At 42.3% G+C, this 21,345-nt stretch overlaps 1 protein-coding gene across 2 annotated transcripts in view; it reads right to left on the bottom strand.

Moving 5' to 3' along the window:
* The window catches only part of thrb (thyroid hormone receptor beta), a 156,680-nt gene that overhangs the window by 72,786 nt on the left and 62,549 nt on the right, over nt 1-21,345 (bottom strand). For both annotated transcript variants that reach the window (XM_069681018.1, XM_069681017.1), the window contains exon 2: nt 101-167. The gene's annotated coding sequence lies outside the window, so the exon portion shown is untranslated. The remainder of the gene's footprint in view (nt 1-100; nt 168-21,345) is intronic.

Below are 21,345 nucleotides of genomic sequence, written 5' to 3' on the forward strand. Positions count from 1 at the left end.
CACAGCAGGGAGGTCTAGCTGAGAGAGAAACTCTGTGTATTGGCATTCAGCAGGCTGCAGGAGTCTGGCTGTGTGGAATTGAGCAACATGAAGGTCTTACCAGAGGAAGTGGTAAAGTCTGACTCCAGGCAGCGCTGAGGAGCTGCTGAGCTCCCCGAGAGAAACACCTAGAAAAACACACAGACTAATGAGCAAGGGAGATTTAAACCACAGTCCAGCTATAAAGAAAACCAGAGAGTCGTCAGGAGGGCGAGAAACAAACATGTTGCTGTGGCTTTAAAAATTAACTCGAGGCTCTGGTTTTTAAAGTTTAAAAGCATCTCATTAAAAACATGTACAATCCAGGAATGTGCCTTTGTTTCCAATCACACATAGTTATCAAGTAGTTAAAAGGAAATAAATACATTACAATAGAGTGCTGAGAGTAGTTATGACACCTTTTGTGCTGCGTCTGTGCGGCAGGATGCACTCAGAATGCTACATCCGGCTTAGTTGACCTATATGCAGCTCATACCCATGAAGAAAGAGGCTTCTACAGCTGCTTAAAAAAAAAAAACCTCTGGTGGTTTACACATGTGGTTACGAGCACAAATACTCGCTCCCACGCAGCAGAGAAATCCCAGTATAAATGTCTTTTCCCTTTTGGACCGGTGGCCCACAAATGAGGCAGTATATCTTCCTTTTTCTGAGTCAGACCCCAAAGCGAAGAGCGGCATTTTGGGAGAAAAGCGGCCATAAATAAAACAACATGTGACAAAAACAGCATGTGCAGCGAGGCAGAAGAGAACGCTCAGGTTTGAGTCCTTACAAAAATAATCTGTGGAAGTCATGGTAAGGTCATGAGGAGAACTCAAGGGAAGAAGAAGAAGAAACAGGATGTGGTTGGATTATGATGAGAGTGAGAAAGGAAAATATTTGTTTATGTCATTAATTCAGCGGCAGGACCGGGCTGGTCATCTCTCCCAGACAGACGGTAATCACTTGTAATCAGACTTAATGGGCGCTCTAATGGGAATGCTTTTCCTCCCTCCGTGCTTGTCTGTAGCACTCTCTAACACACTCTTCCGTCAGCACACAAACAAGTGTGCACAAGCGTGTGTGCGCCGCATTTTCATCTCGTCTGAGGGGAAATGTAACGCCGCACTTTCATCTGAAGGGGAATTATTGTTTTAATAACACTGTCTGTCTATAACAGTACAACATCATCAAGTCCTATTTGTATGTAATGCTCATTTACATGTTTGCTCGGCTCACATTCTCTTCTGCTCTCATTTGCATGCATTCATTCATCTGCAGAGGCTGGTTACTGCGCTCTGTCGCCTTCTCCATCAACACTTGTTGCTACGATGTTACAAACACGCTTTAACAGAGACAACGCCTTGTTTCTTAACATCGCACCGGTCGTGTTGCTCATGGGACTGTCATGACAAATAAGAAATGTGGGATGTATATGTATATTTTTAGACGTGTACAGCAAACAAATGGAGTGAAATGTTACAGCACCCATGACCTGTCTCTGAGGTACCCCAGAGTTCTGCAGCAGACACAGTCAGTCATTTTACTCTCATTAAAGTATGTTTGAAAGTTAAGTAATTCGCTACATGTGTACATCCCTCCGTTACTGAGTAAGATATTCTCAGATTTACAGATATTGCCAGCTAGAAAGAAAAACTGACTTGGACCAAACACTAATCAAATGCATCGCATCAAAAACAGGCCAATCAGATCAAAGTGTCATGCATCGCAACAAAACAGAGAAGAAGGAGAGCTGGGCTGCAACTTCCCGGGCTCGATGCATAACGCTAGTGAACCATGAATGGGACAGAAGAGAGTTCGGAGGAAACACCACCTTTGACACAGACTGAAGGAAGTTTTTTGTTTAAGTTGGGAACAGAACTAACCCTTTACAACACCACACAATCGCTCTGTCCCAATCCACGGGCTGCAGCATTCGAAGGAGGCGGTCCACGGAGGATGCTCCATTCATAGCTGCTTAGACCGTTAAAGCCGAACTGAAATGAGACAGTCTGGTCTACCCTTGCATCACCAAAAGCCGCTCCTGTCGCCTAGCAACAGGTAGCTAGTGGGCTAACTAGCTAGCATAACTAACGATGCGTAAGTTAACCTATTATTTTAAAGATAATTTATTTCAAGGGCCCTTTCATTTTCTTAAACATATGTAACACTTGATATTCGATTGAGCTGAAACCAAAAACGTTCACATTTTAAAGTGTATTTCTCGGCTGTTTAAAAGTCCGCCATTTTGTTTAGTAGGGGACGCATTTGTAGGCCGCATCTGAAGGAGCCCTCGAATGGGACAGCCTTCGACGCGCTTATGTGATGCAATCGGCCTTCAAATGCGGCTGCAGCCCCTGGATTGGGACATGACTAATAATGAATAACAAAAACAGACTAATCGATCGAGGCAGCGGTAGACCATCAGCTACCCCCGTGTTCTGCGAGGTAAAATTACGCTTTCTGTCAATGGAGTCTGGTGGCTATGAAGAGAGTGATGTCACAGCTGTTTCTGGTTAAACAAAAGATCTTACTCTTTGACAAGAGTAACTAAGTAACTTTTACTTTAAGTGCTTTTTAGGTGAGCTACTTTTTACTTTTACTTGAGTCATTTTTTACACAAGTAGCTTTACTTGAGTACAGTTTCAGTCAAGTATCAGTACTTCTACTTGAGTAGAATATTTCTTTACACCGCTGCTAATTGCATAGGAAACTGTGTGAACAAAACTATGGTCAATGTAGGTGATACACTGTGCTGGAGGTTTGTTTAAACCATAGTGACCGCTTGTGTTTCTTGACCTGTTCTTTTATTTTTGCTGCATTCTCAGTGTTAACTTGCATCACAGAAAGGAAGCGGTCTCACTAGTGTTAGCTGTTTATCGTCCATGACTCCAGATGTGGTGATGACAAATGACCTGCCTGTAAAAACTCACAGCGATGGGTAGTCCTCTGACCTCAGCACCCTGTATGGTATTTTGGCAGCTGGTTTACTGACTGTTAGGCTGTTGGAGCTGGAGTAATATAACAAACAACTTCTAGTGCCCACATAAACAGATGCTGCTCTAATCACATTACCAAGAATAGGTTTTAAGACAACTCTACACTGCCCCTTTAAGAAGCCAAGCCAGGACTTTTGTACATTTAACACACAACAAAACAGCTACAAATGCATTTACAAATGTAGCTAAGTTCTGGGTTTACACTAAATTACCTTTAAAGCCATTTCACTGTTGCAGGCAATTTTCCAACAGTGATTAAATTAACATATTTGCTGTAGTTGAGGGCATCTTCTCGATCATATGGCGGAAGGTTTTCATAACACTCAAGTCTGAGCTCTCTAAACTCGACAACCAATAGGAGCGCTCTCTGCAGCACCAGACAGGAAGCAGAAACCTTGTTGATAGTAAACACATTTCGACCTCAGTGCAGATAACACAAACCACTGCACACACACGGGCAGCTGAGGCCAAAAGCTTTTTCTGTTTCTGCTCCTTTGTTTGTTTTTCTTGTAAATTTTCACCTGGGGCATGATGGGAAATAAGCTGAACCGGAATCTAGTTGTAGTCTTGTAAGTAGTGACCTTGCAAGATACCAAGGCTGCTGTTAAACAGTGCTTTTTGGTTAGGAAGGTTCCTAACTCCTAAAGGAGCTTCATCGCTTCCTTTATTATCTCCTTTAGCAGAGGAACCACTCGGCCATCCTTTACGAAAGAAGAGGAGAAAATAATGACCCACAATTCCTTGCGGCAGCTACATTTATAGTCACGCACCTCTCGGTCATGAAAACACTAAGCAGCAACCTCCGGTGTTGAAAAATGAAGCTAATGTGGAAGTGCAAAAAACTGCAGTTCCTCGAGTGTCCACTTGAGGCTCCAGAAAACAAGAAATTACATGACAGCAGATGGGAAAATGCCCATGTTTACAGCAGAAATAAACATGTTTACAGCCTGGTACAAAAAACGGTTTTATTATGAATAGCTAATTTTATTGTTTAAGATAACTGTACGGGGGGGGATTTTTTTTGTAACACACCTGTTTTAATTATATTAGGGCCGGCTCACTTGATTGACAGGTGGATCCTACTGGCTGTCTGCTAGACGTCAACACAGACACACAGACACTGAACAACAAGAGTTGTTGGAGTTTAGAGGTTATTTTAACGTCCCCGTTACGTGTCGGCTCGCCGCTCTCTCACCGGGCGAGCGAGCAGCGAGTCTGCTACTTCTTTAGTCTGATAACTAAACACCTGCAGTCAGTCACCGACAGAATCTCCTCCTGGCAAAGTCAAACTAGCTCATTCATTACTTATACAGTCTATGGATAATAACCGCTAGCTACGCTGAGGAGCATATAGCCTAGCTATACAGCCGTAGCTGGTTGATTCATGTGCCCCGTCCATAGTCCTCAGTTATAGGCTTCAGCTTGGTCGCGCTCCGCCTCTTTGTCCGCCTCTGGATTAGCCGGCTCTGGCATTTCCAAAATGGCGACCCCCAGCAGCGGCGCAATTCGGCCTTCAAAACACTTCTTCAGAAACCAGTGGGTGACGTCACTGAGACCACGTCCTTTATTTATACAGTCTATGGAAAACATGCATCAATATGACTGAACGAAACAACACGGAAAACACCAGGAGATAGATGCGTTTTTTGTAGTCCATCATCGGTAGATTGTAGTTTTTTACACGGCAGAGCCACGTGACATCAGTCACAGTGTAAGTGCAGTCAGATTCTCTGAGCGCCGCGGCCGTCTTTTCCTTACTCCTTTTGAATTCTCCTCACACCTGTCCTTGACCTCATGACCTTGAGGTGGAATACGTCTCAGGCCTTTCACTGATTTTGATATCTAAGAAGTTTTTTGCTCTGTATTGTTCGACTCTCACCCTGTTCGGTTTTGCCATAGGATTATCACTCCCTATCTGCCTTCCTGCCTGCTGTCGGCCTCAACCTGCTCGTCGGATCCTCAACTCCTCACCTTGCCCCACTCCACCAGCCACGCTCACAACCTCGCCTCGTCTGCCAGGTCACCTTTCCCTGCAATAAAACCTCACTACAATCCAAAAACCTCAGAGTTTGTGTTCTGCTGCTGGGTCCTTTATCACCGGTCGTAACACAGTCTGTGACTTCAAAAACAAACAGACGGACTTTAATCATTTAATTTGTCTGGTATACGTCAGAAAAAGTACTGAAAGACAAACAATTGCAATCCACTGAGCATTTTCAGGAGAAAAAATTAAGGTCAGTTATAAATAAATGAGTGCACAGACGTAACGAAGCAGCGACTCTTTCAGTGGAAGTCAAATTTGTTCCATATTTGAAGAGTGGTGCTTCATGTCTGTAGATGAAGAACGGCAGACTGCATTGACTGCAGCATCATTAATGTGACAATAAAAGGAATATAAATGAAATTGTTTCAAAAGCTTCTAAACTCCATTGAGTGAGACTCACGCTGCAACACAGCTATTCTTAATGTATAACAAAGACTGACGATGGCGTGGCCTCACACCGAGCACCTTCCATGTTTTTATTCTAACTTTACTCGTCACGTTTCCTCTCCTCCCTCCGCCCTGTAAAATGCAGCTGTTCCCAAAATACTTCCACACAACAAGTGATACTATTCAGCCAGAAATATGTGTGCGTAAATATATATATTTAAAGCGAGACACGAGGAGAGAGATGAGATGAAAAGAAAAGTGTGCGAGAGAGAGACACAGTTGTGAAAAAAAAACACACCCACTGATACACTCTGTTACTCAGTTTCCATGGTGATGCGGAGTTATATTTGACAATGTGACGCACATTTTTCAGCATCACATTTTTCCTCATCTTTTCCAGTGCAGTGAGCTAAAAGTACGAACGGTTCACATGAAATAAAAGTGAGATAAAACGACATTCGACTCCGTGTCTGGGCCTGGAGAGAGTCTGGCAAAGACGCCTGGATGAGTGCGGACAGTCCCGACATTAATGGATGTAAATGGTGAAGTGAATGCAGGGCAGGGCACGACTCCTCTTCGGTGTGTACCACCAGGGGTGTGTCGAGTGGTCAGAGGGAAACATAATGAGAGCAAGAGCTTTCTTAAGTCTGTTATCCCAACTACTTTATGTTTCCAGTGTGATGAGGGCCTCCGATTACTTTGTTATTAACTCTAAGGAAGAAGGACATTAATCCCTGACCCCTAATCCAGCCACTCTAAAGTTGAAGTGCACATAAATGGAATGATTATACTGGAGATGATTCGAAACCATTGTCTTTCCAATGCTTATACCTGAATTTGCTCGGCTGTGGATCCGAAAACTAATTTGATACCAGCGCGAGACGAGAACAATCACAGCTCTAGACTACTAACCCTGTATCGATGTGATCTCTTTTGTTTGCTTGGCTCAGGTTAAACCCTTTCGAGAAATGAACAAATGCATGCTGGGAATGACTGATGTCTGAAGCTTTCTGTCAGGCAGGATAGAGCCTCTGGGAGCGACTGCCTCAATTTTGGGGTTAGAGACAAACGACATGCAGCTAGAGACAAACGACTTGCGGCTAAGACTTTCAAGACTCCACAGACTGTTTTTCCTGCATCCAAACAAAGCCTGCTGAAACGTGATTGGCCAATACTTCTCGGACTTCAAACGGACTACAACTGGAAACCAGAACACTTCAGATCCCAAAATCCAGTCCCACACCTGCAGATTCTACTTGTTTATTCACAACCTGTAAACAGAGAGAACTGAGAGAGAAAAGAATGAGGAGAAATAATAATGAGATACACAGTTTTTTTTACTTGTTTTAAGTACTGAGTTAGTTTGTTATTGAGAGGAGGAGACCTCTACATAAATGTTGCTCCTGTTAGAACTTCACACTGTAAAAACTATTTGTCATGATTTTAGATCATTTATTTGGCCCTGCGAGCCTTTATCAAGAGAATGAGGACAGTGGATAGCGTCAGAAGCAGGAGAGGAGAGAGTGGGGACGCCACGCAGCAGGGGGCCGAGGGTGGGAGTTGAGCCAGGGGCCACTGCATGGAGGACTGAGCCTCGGCACATGGGATGCACTATTTAACCGCTGAACTAAGCTGGTACCCACAAGTTTAAGGTCGTGTAAGGTAAAGTTTTCCAACTTACAAAAATGACTCAACTGAAAGGAAGACAAGTTGACATCACATGAAGTGGCTGCACAGTGCAGTGGTTGGCGCTGTTGCCTCACAACCAGGAGCCGAGTGCACCAGCTGGGGGTAAAAAAATAGGTCTTATCTCTTACATCTGGCTTAGCTACGACCGACTTCTTGATAGGAATTCACACCGAGTGTACCAAGCCTTTCTGACACCGGTTGTAGCTGATGACTCTCTCGTTTTAATGCCCTTTAATTTATCCTGTAAAACAACAAGATGCACTGCCACTGTGTTTTCTTTTAAGTTTTGTGACTGTTACTTTTACAGTTTTCTTCACCGTGGATTTAAGTCTGACTTTCTAAACGTACGCCTGCTCCATCCTAGGCGTAAAAGATGCACCCGGGTGCAACACAAACAGGGCTTAAGTCTAACTGGTGCACACGACGTAATTTAAAGTCTGCAGTAACTCTCTAAGTCGGAGGTAATGTTACGACCAGGCGTACGCCCAGCTGGTGCACTCGGCTCCCAGTGCTTCTTTGCTTCTCTGTAGTTGCATGTTGCAGCCATAATAGCTCAGCGGTGTCAGTACAGTGCAGCTTGCTCTGAAGGCTACTGTCTTGAAGAAGTTGGTTTAATTCTAATCACTGATCAGACTGGCGTGTAAAGGAGCAAGAATATTATTGTTTCTGGCTTTTAAATCTCACAAACATGAATGCAAATGAACAAATAACTTAATCACTGCAGTGTTTGTCCTGCTGTGCTGTTTGTGTCGAATGTGCTCATATTAGCTCCAGCAGCTCGGGGACGATCGCCCCCGTCACCTTCTCTGCAGCGAGCGCCGCTGCTCTCCACTTGTTTACAACAGTTTTTTTTGCACATTGCTGTTGTTGTTGCGCTTCAGGCACCTGACGTGCCTTTGTGGGTTTTTTAGGAGAAACAGCCCGAAAAGTGCTGCAGGTTATAAAATGTTCAAATGTCCTACATCACTGCTGCTTTCCCTCCTCTGTCTAATCACGTTACACAAACACAGGAGCTCGGAGAAGTCCATTTTGAAATGAAAGAGAATATCATCATTAAAAGAGAGCGTGTGCAGCCATGAACTGCTAAATAAAGTATTATATATCCCAGCTTGTGCCAGTCTAACACCGTCACAAACCATGGTAGATTTTTTGAAGTCCAAGGTTTATTTTTTGTTCTACAAATTAAATGTTCTTCTCTTTGCTCCGTCCTGATCCTGAGCCTGTTCTGTGGTCAAGGACAGTGTCCAAGTGTTTGCGTGTGGGAGGAAAGTGGAGCACTAAAGGAAACCATGTGAACTTGAAAGGTTTAAACCAGCAGACCTTGAAGCAGCGAGGAAAACAATGCAAAGTGGACGTAACCTCTCAGCCTGAGAAGTGAAGCGTGACATGGCCTCAAACCTGCATTATTTCTTATGACCAGCAGAGGGAGACTCCGCTGGCTGCACAAAGAAGTCTGATTGTATACAAATGTTCATTCTCTCATGATTTGTTCCCTCAGTAAATATTTTAAGTCTTCTTCAACACAGCATGATGTTCATTTAGTAAATGATGCTCGCATTGAATGTAAAACAGACGATAAAGCAGGATACACTACCTGCGAACCACGACGCAGTCATAGCAATGTGTACCCTCTTGTCCAAATAAGGTCACTTCTGGCTCCAAACAACTTCACAAACCGATGGGTGACGTCACGTCCACTTCTTATTTACAGTCTATGTGCAAAGCGAGGGGCATACTGATGTTTAATCCTAGAATCGATACTCTAAACAAGAATAAGTATTGATTAAACAGATACTCTAGGTGTTGGTGATCCACCCATCCCCCGTTTCCGGTACTTCGTGTCCTTCATTCCTCTCTTGCAATGTTTGAAACTGATCTTCAGAGAAAAAGTGTAAAAACTCCGTCTTCATAACTTGAACATTCATTTGCAGTCAGTCGCTCACCTCAAGGACTGAGGCGACATGTATTGTAGCTGCTTTACTAAAGAAGCTTTTAATGAGGTGCAGCAGGAAGTCTTTAGTTTGTATCAACGTTAACCTTCAGTTCCCTCACAGCTTCAATAGCACACAGGAGATCAGATCACTATAATAAGTGAAAATAAGAGCAGAAAGGTGGGAGTGAAACTAAACTCCAAGCGTGACATTCACCTTTGAACTTCTGCTTCAGGCACAACAAAGCTGAAAGCAGAGACACTGCTGAAGGCTGAGAGTTCTTCTCTGAGCACATCTTGAACATGACCCGTGAAATGAAGCGTCCTCAAAGATTTGTGTTCGACAGAGCCGTCAATCACGAGGTCACACCCCCTTTTTTACATCAAATAACTAATTAAAAGTGAAATTCAGAAAAATGAAACCTTGGGACATAAATCAGAATGATAAGAACTAACTATAATGACAGAAACCATGTTGGAGAAAAGTTATCTGATGTGTATTGTGATTTTATAGTTTGACTCATGTCCCATCTGTTAACATGGAGGAGGCGGGCTTTATGTCCTATACTGCAGCCAGTCAGCAGGGGGCGATAGAGAGGGTTTGGCTTCACTTTTAGGGAGCTGTCATGTCGGCCATCTTTTTATACAGTCTATGGTTTATTGTTCTCCCCCTTATAGTGGACCAACAAGGGACCATATTTTGGAAGAAACATGTACACAAGTCAACGGTAAGAGAGTTTCTGTCAACCCAGTTTGAATTATATCATGAATTAATGTTTGTCAACTTAAAAGAGAATTTTGCTCGTGAAAATAAGTCATAAATCTGAAGTATAATTTTTTACAATACTTAATTAAGCCTGGTGTATACCTCTGCATCAGATTTAAACTGTAGGTTTGGTGTGGACACGGACCATACAGCAAGGTCCGCTTGGTAGCTTTGCAATAATAACTTATACTTTATTTACATTGCACACGTAAAGGCTCAACAATTTTCAAGACTTCAAAATGAGAAAAAGCTACAAACTCTCTGCAGTTCATCAGTTTAGTTTTCTGTATGGGATTTTAAATAACTGGCTATGGAGGTCACTGTGCTTCACGCTAGTTTAGCTCGCTGCTACAGTCTGAATGTCTGGAGGCATTTTCTGTGTTCATATTTTTTGTGTTGCCGTGTGACTGAATGTAACTGCTGTTCAACATGTATTAACTCCAGCTCCAACCTATTGATTCATTTCCATAGTTTGAAGTAAAAAAAAGAAGAAAAGCTCAACACAGTGTTATTGAGAACTACACTGCCCACTAGTGTTTTGGAGGCGTCATTGCAGACATATCAACCAACAAGTTTTAATGATTACAACGGCTTAAATTTACATAAACTATGTCTGAGCATGAATCAGGTTCAAGTCCAGCCTCACAGAGTGGCGTTAGAATCCCGTCCATGTTGATCAACGTGTGAAAAAAAACATTCTCGAGGCTGCTGACATCTACACACACACACACACACACACACACACACACACACACGACAACATTTTATTGTCAGAGATCACATGCTGAATGTCTGGAAAAAAATACCAAACTAAAATAGTGGACACTAACAACCAGCAGATGAAAGACCAGTCACAAGACAACCAACCCGAACACAGAGAAGAAACAAACTCCAGTCATAAACTTCAGCAAAACACAAACGCTTATTGTTCATGGAAAACTTCTCCAACCACACACAGGAAGTAATGATTAGTTTGGGTGTAATGGTGGCGGGAGAGCTGTGGGCAACAAGGACACTGCAGAGGGTGTAAGGTAATCAAATTTGAAATGGATTGAGCCTTGATGAAATACCGGTCTGAATAGAAGACAATTTTTTTTGTCCTTGACATGCATCTGAAAAAATGGGATCGTCTTATATTCAGGGTCTGGACCTTTAAAATGCCAATATACGTTCACAACAGTAGACAGCGCCAACTACAGAGCCAGGAGGATGAAAGATGGAGAGACACGGCGATCACCCGGAACAATGTGGCTCGATAGTTAACCAACAACTGAGGCGGAGTTATATTTATGCTTATCAATGCGGCAGAGTCATTAAACAACTGTAAAGCACCCAAGAAAGGCGCTGTCACAGAGGGTAATGTCCGAAGACGGCGAGCCCAAAAAGATGGTCTTAAAAATGCTAGCAGTCATAGCTAACAGATCAGTGTTAATTTCGTTAACGAAAATTAAGACAAAAAATATTCATTTTGTCCATAGCCATTTATCACGAGACGGGACTAAAACATGCTCTCAGAAAAAAAGGGGCGTGTAACGCGTCATTTGACACTTCCGCACAGAAAGGAGGAATAATGTGCTGTCTGCTTCAGTCAGACTGTTTAAATCAGAAGCGATGATGAATATATAAAATGTTTTATCAGTAAAAACCAACACTGCTGCTTGCTGTAAATAAGACAAGAGAGGTTATTTAAAAGGTTAAATAAAATTTGGTCTTCAAAAAGTTTTTTTTTTTTAATAGTCTTGGATCAGGATTGTCTTATAATCAGACTAATACAGTGGATTATAAAACTACAAATACTCTTTTCCGTGTTTTCCCAGTTGTTGGACAGTTTTCTGACGACTGTAGAACTATTACATTTAAACCAAATATAAGGACAGATCCAAAAACTAAAGTAATTCACTTTCATCAAATTGAGTCTGACTTTCAGACCACTGAGCCCTTCAAGACATTGAATATAAAAACCATTGTAACCTTTTCTGAATTTCTGATTAAATTAGGAGCCGCAGCTGACTGGGGGCAGTGTTGTCAGATTGGGCTGGTTTCCGCCCAATTGTGCTTCTTTTGATCACCTTGGGCTGGGGAAACAGCCTTGGGCTGGGGAAACAGCGTTGGGCTGGTCGATGGGCGTCTTCTTTCAACATTTGGCAGGATTTTGAACACCAAACAAGCCGTCATTTTATGGTCAAAAACAAAGATTTCGTGGTTTCCACTCACTCACTGTTTACAGATTTGATTGACGTGAGTTGAATAGTCCTTTGAATACAGGAGGACCTTTTTACTTTGACGTCATTATCATCGACGATGTGACATTTTCTTTTTATGTTTCTCAAATCCGAAGCATCAATTTAAGTCACATTTTATTACTTATCAATGCCTAAATTATGCCTTATTTTAATATTTTTGGTGCCTTTAATGTAATATTCATATATTACGTTGTGATAGCATATTTAACATTGTATCTTTGGTTACATGATGCAGATATGAAGCTTTATGATCTGTTTTCTATTTGCATGGTTTTACGGTTTTGTACAGGTTTCTGGCAAGGTTATGATTTGGAGGAGGAGACTGTGCAAAAGTGAGTCTGATCTGAGTGACGGAAAAGGAACGTTCTAGAGCAGGTAAAAGCACGAGACAGGACTTACTCCTCTTCTCAAATTGCTGATGATGTTGGATGTTGCAGCGACTGTGGAAATATAAATGCACTGCTCTGCTCTGACTGTTAAAAAAACATACATTGTCTCGCTCAGATTTTCTGCACATTATGTCGTGGACTTCATACCTAAAATACAATTTACAGTATCGCGATATCTTGAATTGTAACTCGTGTATCGTGATACGTATCGCATCACCAGACTGCTGCCATTATACAACTTTATTGAATAAACAACATGATACATTGAAGTGGAGCGTTATAAATGTTTTTAGGTTCAACAGAGAACAAGTGAAAAGCAGCTCCATCATAGCACACTGTAATAAAACGTATTCATTTTACTATTCGATAATTATCAACAACTGTGTGTGTGTGTCATTGTTTGTCTAACTTACAATCTTTAATAATGACTAATCTATTAATCAAAACAGAATGACATCAGGATGGTTATCATAAGCTGCAATCGTAACCAAACAAAAGCAGTAAATCGTCAGATTGGATCCAGAGAATGTTTTCTAACAAACATTAAATCAAAAACAATTATTTACAATCAATCATCTTTCGATTCACTCATTTCATTGTTTCAGAACTGAATGAATTCTTTTTGTCCGACGTAATCTGGAGGAATGTGTGTTAAAGCTGCACACACACACACACACACACACACACAGATGAATTTGTGTGTAAAATAAAGGTAAAGATCATAAAAAGATCTAAATTCTGTCTCGGCCCCCATACATCACACTCATACGTGCCAACAGACACGCACGCTCGCAGACACACACACCTCCCTCGCAGCCTGACAGTTGCTGCTTTCGCCTGTGAGAGCGAGTGTGGGTCACATCAGGACAATGCGCCGGCTCGCAGACTCGATTTGCAGCAAAACCAAGTTTTTTCCCCCTTTTTTCAGCCTCATGGACACGATTTCAGAGCCAGAGCGAAAAAAAGCGAAAAAAAGGAGGGTGAAAAAAAAAGGCTTTTCAAATTGATGACAGCAGTGGGCGCTGAGGGAAACCAGTGAAAGGAGTGTATAAAGCAGCATCATAGCGTCTGCCTGTCCTCCCCCTCCTCCCCCTGCTCCTCTCTCTCCCTCCCAACATCAAAAGTGTGCGCCCATCCTGAGCCGACAGAGCTCCAGATCGCTGCGGTGCATGCTGGGTAAGAGAGGACAACTCAGGACACATGCAGGGACTTTAAGGATACTGCAGTAAGCTGTTCACGGTGAAAAAAAAAGAAGGAAAAGATGCAGAGAGACGAGGGAGGGAGGGAGGGAGGGGAGACAAAAATACTGGCTGGATCAGTGGAGGATGGAGGAATTCAACAAACGTTTCATTCTGACAAATATGAGCCTGTTTGACGCAGCGGTGCTCAGTTTTAACTGTTTATGTCATTAGATGTGCATCAGCGCTCGGCTCCGCACGTACGGCTGCGTCTCAGAGTCTGAGATGAATTCGGTTATTTGGATCTTTCACATCAGTTTGTTTTTAATATTTGATGAAGCGTCCTCGCTCATTCGGAGGAGACGCTTCTGTCTGTTTGTCTAACCGGAGACGACACCGAGCAGCTGAAACACGGACACAATAAGCTACTGTTATTATTTATTACTAGTTATTAAACGCTTAATTAATCAAATTAAAGACTGTCTCTGAATGCAATTTAATGCAGAAATATAATTGTAAAAGATCTCTGCGATTAACATTGTTGTTTATTATTTGTACTCATGAATCCTTTAATTATTATGCTTGTAAAATAATGGAAACTAAACTAGATCTCAAACTGAAGCCTTGTTTTGGTCCAACAAACAAACTAAATAATGATGATGTGAAACTAAAACGTTTTTTCACTTTAAATACAAAAGATTATCTAAACAGTGCATCAACAACCACTGCTGTTAATGTGTTAATGTGTTAATGTGAGTGATTTTCTGTCTGTATTCTGCAGACACAGGTTACACAGTCAGCCACACAGAGCAATAAAACAGCACATAATTACAGTACTATAAGCCTGGTGATGTGCTACAGTATGCAGTGAAATAGACTGAATTTGCGTGCTAATTAGGTACATATAGATTCACATTTAGCATATTTATACATTTTTAAATGTCATATTTAATTTGGTATAATATACTTGGTGATATTCTCTAATGTTAGTCTCCTAAACATTATAATTCTATACTAATAAGTGTTATTTTGTACGCATGAAGTAAGATAAAATGAGTACTTGCTAGAGCCTTCATTCTCTTTGCAGATGAAAGCTAAGGGTCTTTCACGCCATCATTAATTGATTACATAGTTATGTTACATTACATGCTGTGTAAAACGCGGGGGAAAAGGCGTCATGAGGGGGGCAGCCGTTACCGGGCCACAGGAGATCGTGTATAATCTGATTCAAACTGCTAGAAAATAAAAACCAACATGACGTTTAGGTTGTTCAGATTTTAGGGTTGCAGATGAAACTGAACGTCTTTGCACTGTGCTCAAAAACTAAAACATGTAGAGCTCAAAATTAAACATTTGCAACTAAAAATGTGTCCAGTTTTTCTATTTTTTAAATGTATGACATGATTTCAACCCTTGTATCTATGTAATACTTTAAGTTTAGGTTTTACTGAGTCTAGGGATATAAAGCTTTGACACCAACAAATGACCTCACAATCAGCATAACAACGGATATATTGTGCATTGGCTGAATGTTAGACATTATTGTTTAAAGAAAGCACACAAAAATAAGAGCGAACTGAGTGGAATAAAAACATCTTGGTGCCTCGTTCTGTCTCCAGCTTCGTGTCCTTGTACTTCATCTAACCCGGGCTGCAGTTTCACTCCTGCAGCAGCGAGGTTAACACTGACCTTGCATACAGTGCCAGCTCTCCCTCCCCTCAGCCTCCCCTCCTGCACTAAACCATCTCACATCCCTGAAGCCCCTTCATCTCCGACATACAGACGTCTACAGGATGGTATAATATACCATCCCGACCCCTGCGCGACCTCGATGTGTGTATATAGGATTCGGCTCAGTGTGTGAATTAGTTTCACGGCACGTGCAGAGAGAGTGTGTGTTTGGAACAGACAGGGGGAGCTACAGGGAGTGCATGTTCACAGAGTGTGTGTCTGTGTGTGTGTCAGCACTGATCAGCCGCCGCTGCTGCTGCCAGATGCGACAGTGAGGCAGCCAGCGCTCGGACTGCAGCCCGGCCACAGGGACCCCCTACATACCTGCCCTGCACTGTGACACTGTCGAGGTGTTTCCACGCGTCATCTGATCAGTGTCGAACGAGCTGTGAGACCTTTACATCATTATGATAAACTGCTGAGGTCACGGTCAGGCAGACGGGTGGATCTGTCTCACAGCTGAGGATGTAGCTGATGTACAAAATGTCTACTGCAAGGCCTGGAACTGTGGAAACACTCTGGATTAACCCTTTAAACTCTGATAGAAATGGAGTTCACGGTATTTTTGCTTATTGTGACGTCATTTCTCTGAGTATCTCCAGATGCTTCATCTCCTGAGAGTCTGCACAACCTAAACTATAAGTTTGTTTAAGTCAATAATCCAGAATGATTGATCAAAGTATTGAAATTGTGTTAGAAATCAAATAATACATAAATCCAACAAGACACAAAACATACGGATCCAAAACAATTCTGCAGGTAGAAACATGAATTTAATGTTTTTCGTAGCACTGCAGAAGTTATTCAGCTTTTTCAGTTTAAGCTCATTAATATGAGCCGAGTGCAAATTTGTGTTTATGTTTTGTTTATTATGATGTGATCTTTTCTATCCTCAAATGCTTTACATCCTAAAGGTTACGTCAGTTTGTTGTGCTCAAGCTATTACAGAATTTATTTTAGATCAACATGAACAGGATTATTTTATATCTGCCAAAAATAATCTGATATAATTGTTATAATAATAATTTAGCTTTTATAATTATTTTTATTGGATGCTTTTAAGGTGCTCTTGGAGGCAGACACACGTGTATCTATTCTGTTTCATATATTTATGACTCTGGTCGATTTGGACAAATATCTGCTGGTTTCTCTTGTAATTTTACGTCTTTTATTGTATCAGTCGTGTATCCTGTCTGATGTTTATGTTTCGTTGCTCATTATTTGTCGGAAACGTTGTTAATGTGCCGCAGCCTGTCTTGGCCAGGACACTTTGAAAAGAGATTTTTAATCTCAAGAGCTTTTTTTGCAGGTTAAATGAAGACTAAATAATAATAATTACAAAAAACAGGATTATGCAAAATCTTTAAGTGGCAAGTATTTAGTAATTTTTCAGTGTTAACGAGATAAATAAGTCCAGAAAACAAGCGGAAAACGGAGTAGATAAAGTGTATGGATGCATGTCCACTTAGGGCTTCCGTACCTTACAGATCAAAGGCATCTTTCAGAAAAACTGACAAATCTATTAAAAAACTCAAATATAATGTTTCTAATTGCAAAAGAAGCCTTTCTTTTGGTGACCAGAGCTCCGTCAATGAAAAGGTTCTATGAAGACTTCTACTAAAGTGCTCTGATGCTTTTTTTATGAAACCTTTATAGGCACATTTCAGCCCAGAGTTTGCTCATGTGCGTAATTTATGATTGTAAGTCTAAAGTAGTCAAATCCACGAGTCCTCAGTTAACCTAATAACCTTAAACCAACTTTAAAGAGTGAGCAGTGATGAAGATCCCGAGACCAACAGACGAACACGTGCTGACGTTTGCTGCCACAGTAAATATTTGTCGCTCACGTTCAGTCACAAACACTGAGCTCCAGATATAATAAACACTCTGTGGTTTCATCAACACTAGTGGGTGCGTTAGAATCTAATCTGCCTTCATGAAGCCTGCTTGTTCACTCTCAACCTGCTGATGGAATCACATTTATATTTGCATGTCTGTTTTTAGAGCAAGAACACAGAACACTGTTACTGTTTGTGGTTAAGCCTTTAGCTAACATGCAGATGTTATTCAGATGTTAGGACACATCAAGGGGGGAATTAAAAGTCTGAAGGCCCACAACAAGTCCTGCAGTGTTTTTATGTTGTGTAGTCTCACAAAGAGATCACATGCTCATTTTTGCTGAAGTGCACAAACACACAGTTTAACTGATGTATCAACAGAGGAAAACGATACGATCCAAACAAACTGCACTCACAGGGAAAGGGCACCAGAGTTCGCTTAACCCGAAACACTCGGGGTTAAATATGAGAGCAACTTTAAGACAACCCACAAACGCTTTTCTGTACCCACATTTTGCTGTTATGAGTGCATGTCTCTGTCACACAATAACGGCACAGTGTTATATGGTTTCCTCATAACGGTCAGAAAGGTGAGTGGTGGCCTTTTTGGCTCCAACACAAGAACACAAGCAATTACAAGTCACAGCATCAGTGTTCATTTGGTTAACGGAAATAATGCAGCTTAATGTTCATCAATTATCTTTTTTTCCGTGACGAAGACGAGACATTGACGAGCTAAAAATAGATCTTTGATAATAAAAACTCTGACGACACGAATGTTTCGTTTTAGTTAACGTGACGAGACAAGAATAAAATGTTAGTGGTGGGCTGTCAGACATTTAAAATCTATATTTCCCCGACTGTGCGTCTAATCAATCTGTCAGAATACAAGTAATTCATTCCTGTAGTTGGTTGAATTGGTTGTGGGGCGTGTGCAGATCCACCTGAATCCGACCCAGCCATACAGGTGAGGATGTCCCAAAGCTGCAGCTTGACAAAAACATGACGGCATCCACACAAAACGAACAGATGGACACACCCTATTTATTTTACACAATGCACTGTAGAAACGGGAGACACAGAGACGCCATGTGGGGATAAATTGGGTGGGAAGAATCGGTGGGAGAGACCTGGATATTACACAAGTAAACGTGTACAGAGACTGAAATGCTGCTTTACAGGTTTTACTGATACCTGTATGAGGCTAATTGATTTAGTTTAAAGAAAGAAAATGTTCTGACTAAAATGTGATGACCTTTTTATTGACTAAAGCCGTTTTCCCACTGGTCAAAAAACCTGCTAACACGCGGCTTTTTTGCGATGCTATGCTCCGTCGATAACTTCTGGGACTCCTCGTCATCTCAGCTACAAATTTCGCCCGTCTCTGTCCAAGCAGCGCTCAAACATCGTTCCAAATTTGCGCCGTGTTTAATAAACAGACTGAATGAGTAATAGATACAATAAAGACCTAACCACCGTAACATCCTCACTTTTTACTAACCCTGTCTCTGGCGCGTTTGTGACGTTAGACGGTGACGCAGCAGAAAAGAGACTGAAAGCAGGAGACTTCACTGGCAATGGGAACAGAGACGCCATCTATAAGCAGGTCTTCCCTGGTCTGAAAAAAACATGTCAACGCGCTAAATTTAGGTTGGAAAAGGGTACAAGAGTAATGACTAAGGCCCCGATCAGACAGAGCGCGTTTTGCAGGCTGTTCCGGCGCACCGCACTGCCTTTTCTGTTGAAAAAGAAGCTTGCTGCGCCTTTTTTTGCAACCACCGTATCATTAGCTGTCATTAACCTAACCGTTACACTGTAAATTGACAGAAGGCCCGCCTCTGCATTCATAATGACAAAAGCTCCAATGACGTCGGGCGCTTTTCTGCTTTGAGCGTTTCCCCAAAACGCAGCGTGCAAAAAGCGTCCATCTCATTGACAACAACTACAACAAAGCCGCCCCCAGCTGCTAAAACACGCTCTGTCTGATCGGGAACATTTTCATCTACAGACTACATCTAAAATAGCTGCCAAAATGAACACAGCACAGCATGTTAGCCGACAGATATTTCAACGGCTGATAATTGCAGTCAAATGTTGTGGATAATGTTTCACCTGGAACCTCCGTTAAAGAGAAGTGTCATGGCTGGTTGGTGCACAATGGCCGTGTGTTGGATTTAAGACACCATTACCCTGTCAAAATTCCAGCACTATGCAAAACATAAATGACTATGTATTAAAGGCCATATCAGAATTAAAACACAGCACTGCGGCGAAACGGACTCGACAACATAGCAACACAGAAAACATGAAACAGTGAGTCCAACAGGATCAACAGTGGACATAGAAGTCAATGCAAACACACACTTCAGTTTCACTTCTCAGTTAAACAGAGGAAGCACAGACAGACAGACAGACAGACAGAGAAAGAAAACATTTACAAGACACTTTCAGGTAAGGTAGTGTGTGAAGTATCCCAACCTTTTATTATAACTGGTTCTAATATAGATTCACCTGCGCTACATACCAGGATTCCCTGTGCAGAGGGTTCCTGTTCCTGAATCGCATATGAAGATACATTTCAACAGCTTATCCCCGACGAGACCTTAAGTGAGGCTTTATGTTTTATTCAGAACAGAATGTAAACACAACCTCTGAAAGCTCCGCGTGCATTACACACTCTCTGAGCAACACCACAATGTGTTCCTACAATAACATGGGAAGTGAAACTGGAAGGCGTTGTTGTAATTCAGCACCAGTACGTGTTTGTGTGTGTGTGTGTGTGTGTGTGTGTGTGTGTGTGTCGTCTTTGACTTTAAAGGAACAAACTGCTCGGTGGCAGCTTTGCATGAGGAGGGATTTGCAGTCTGGGCACAAAAACAACAACACTGATCTCATGAAGTGACCTTCGGACCCACACTGCTGACCTTTCTCCGGGCTACACCGGCTCCAGCCCGCCCCCCCTCCAGTCCCTGCTGCTTTCAGGGGCTGTAAATACTCGACTGTAGGAGTGAGCTCTTACAGTTCAAGCGAAGTATCATCCATTCATCCGAGCTATAATTATTCTTTTACAAGTCCCCAACAAGGCCAATAAGACTGCGCACAGACACACGAGTGAACTGTGCACGGTGAACGCCTCACCACGTACCTCCGAGCATATTCACAGACCGCGCCGCGCTGTAAAAGCTTTGTGAGAAAATCTCCAATATAGATTCCTGAACAAATGTTTTTCTCATTAGTCTTTGTAGTTGGAAGTCTCCACGTCGCACCCTAAAGATAATTTACAGCAAGGGAAGTGAGCGACACACTCGGGGTCTAAATTCAGACGGCTATAAAGCAGTAAGCCTGGCTCTGTCTTTTCCTCCCACTGCACCGTTTTTACAGTAAACACCAGGTTTTCCCAGACAGCCAGGCAGGCAGGGGAGGAAAGCATAGAGGCCTGATGAGTGCCAGGCTCGCCACTTACATTGCAAGGCTTTGGATGAACCCGATGTTTATTGGCAGACATACAGGAAGCAGTTTTCTGCAGCATTCCCGGCAGTAAAATCAAACAGAAAACAAAGCAGAAAAAAAAAACATTACAATGAGAAACTCATGTGGCGAACTGGAAGTCATGTGTTGCTCTGACTGGCTGCTGCTCATAATAAGGCTGCTCTGACAGTAACAGCAAAAGAGTGTCAAAGCCTGCAAATAGGTCAGTAATGGGCACCCTAGGATTTTCTCCAAAAACTCCTCTGATTGGTCGGTTTCCATGTCTCTGGGGCAGGAACCTGGATACCACTCTGGCATAACCCCCGCTAGCTAGGAACCCTGCCAGGTTTTAGCAGCAACACACACACACACCCTGACGTTACACAACATTGAGGCTCAAATGTCCCACATACATCCAGACTGTAAGACCTCCAGCATCCACAGCACGGAGGCAAACCTGTAAATGTAGTGATGTCACAGTGATTCCTCAGATTCTGGATCCATAAAGATTTGGCGAGTGGTCGGCTTTTTCTGTAAACACCGGGCTCAACAGCTGTGGCCTCACGGCTCGGGAAGACTGATGCCTCTGACCCTGAACAGCTCACACAGCTTTCACCAGCAGCTGGACGGGGAACGGGCTTAGCTCTGAATAGTTACAGCTCTTCATT

The sequence above is a fragment of the Semicossyphus pulcher genome, unplaced genomic scaffold (genome assembly GCF_022749685.1).
Source record: "Semicossyphus pulcher isolate SPU_LCO1_2020_fin unplaced genomic scaffold, fSemPul1.0.p SCAF_5, whole genome shotgun sequence".
Lineage (NCBI taxonomy): Eukaryota > Metazoa > Chordata > Actinopteri > Labriformes > Labridae > Semicossyphus > Semicossyphus pulcher.